This window comes from Eleutherodactylus coqui, chromosome 4 (assembly GCF_035609145.1).
Source record: "Eleutherodactylus coqui strain aEleCoq1 chromosome 4, aEleCoq1.hap1, whole genome shotgun sequence".
Lineage (NCBI taxonomy): Eukaryota > Metazoa > Chordata > Amphibia > Anura > Eleutherodactylidae > Eleutherodactylus > Eleutherodactylus coqui.
This window is the reverse complement of record NC_089840.1, coordinates 54,341,857-54,344,008: the sequence shown is the minus strand read 5'-3', so window position 1 is coordinate 54,344,008 and position 2,152 is coordinate 54,341,857.

Below are 2,152 nucleotides of genomic sequence, written 5' to 3'. Positions count from 1 at the left end.
AAAGCCATAAATCGTTTTTTATATTTCAGCCATTCTCGTAGTTTAACTGAACAAGAGTTGCAACATATATGTGGAGGCCAAGACTTATCCTGGTCCCCTACCTTCATACCAAAATAATGATGATAGGCAATCTTCACAAGAGGTGTCAGATTGCGTTTCTGTGACGAAAATGTCATTTCACCACAAAAATTATTCACCAACAAAAATTATTCACCAAATTTACACATTTTCGTGGCATTTTGATATAGCAAATTTTAAACTTCAAAAAGTACTCCAAAACCAGAAATTCTGAAAGAAAGAAAAGCAGAAACAATATGAAACTCAGTCATAGCAACATTTATTATGTTTATAACCTACAAGCATATGGAGAACATTGTGTTATGTCAGTTAAGAGGTGGGGCAACTCCCTGCCCCCCCCTCCACCCCCAACAAAAAATTCCCGCAAAATCAAAATGTAAACTCTAAAAAAAAAAATTACGTCGCTATATCTCCAAAGCAAGAGCTAATTGGTCATTTTTAAGGTGTTTTTTTAATTCAGCAGATGGGAATACATAAGAATACGCTAATTTTGAGCCCAAAACAAAATCATCGTTGGGCAGTGTAATCGTAGCGTGTAAATGGGCCTTAAGGCTAATGGCCCATGGGCGTACTTTTGGGCCATGTGCTGCCTGTATTTGAAGAATAGATAGCTGAAGCGCCTGAAAAATTGTGTACGTGTCCAAGCACTTTGGAAATAGACGTTGAAATGATCACCACAAGGGCTTGCATCCGTGGTAATGCTCACCGCTGCCGATGCCCTCCGAAAGTATGTTGCTCTACCAAAGAAAGGATATCCTGACCTTGGAAGAGAGGGTGAATGAGCAGTCTAGGGTGGATCTGCTCTTCATGAAGTATATATAACTGCAAGGGTCAAGCTCTAAATTGAGCTCCATTCACTGTTAAAATGCATAAAGTTAGAAGTTCTTGCTGTGCGAAAAAATAGTACCTGTTGAGGTCATGGATCTGTTTTTCTTAAAGGGGTTGTCACGCGAAACAAAGTTGGGGTATACACTTCTGTATGGCCATATTAATGCACTTTGTAATGTACATTGTGCATTAATTATGAGCCATACAGAAGTTATTCACTTACCTGCTCCGTTGCTAGCGTCCTCGTCTCCATGGTGCCGTCTAATTTTCAGCGTCTAATCGCCCGATTAGACGCGCTTGCGCAGTCCGGTCTTCTCCGTGTTGAATGGGGCTGCTCGTGCTGGAGAGCTGCTCCTTGTAGCTCCGCCCCGTCACGTGTGCCGATTCCAGCCAATCAGGAGGCTGGAATCGGCAATGGACCGCACAGAAGACCTGCGGTCCACCGAGGGTGAAGATCCCGGCGGCCATCTTCACAAGGTAAGTAAGAAGTCACCGGAGCGCGGGGATTCGGGTAAGTACTATCCTTTTTTTTTTTTCAACACATGCATCGGGTTTGTCTCGCGCCGAACGGGGGGGCTATTGAAAAAAAAAAAAACCCGTTTCGGCGCGGGACAACCCCTTTAAGGAACAACGAATAACTCGACAAAAGGAATCCAGCAGAATCCTTAAGAAAATAGACATTTGGAAGGGATGAGGCTTGACAAAGACCTGGAAAGGTTGAAACGTTGCCTGTCCGTTTTAGTTATGGAACACTAAAGATTTGGTCATTTTTTCTATTTCACCATTTATGCTGCCACATCTTTTATGGATCTTAGTTGACACTTGTCGAGAATGTCCTGAGATGGTCACCTTATGTGCCCTCACACATCCACTAGTTTCAATACCTCCTAATAGTCTGCTCAGAACGGCCCAAGTGGCGGGCGATAAGTCAATATGACCATCCAGCTTCTCACATTACAATAATGCGCCCCTCTCAAATTCTTTTAATTGGGCAAAATGTCTGATTGCATCATAGAGGCGTCTGGTGGTCAACAAGCTCTGCAGAAGCAGGAAAAGAGGTCACTACACACAAGGAGCCGCTGGGAGCCTTTTTATAGGCCAAGGATGGAACCACTTTTAGTGCCTCCGGGAGCAAGACCGTCCATCTAATCTCACCACAAATCTAATTTGCATATCTGCCTGCGATGTAACTGCATACCAAGTTTTGCAGCAAAACGACAATTTTATAAGCAAAGGAGAGGGGGAG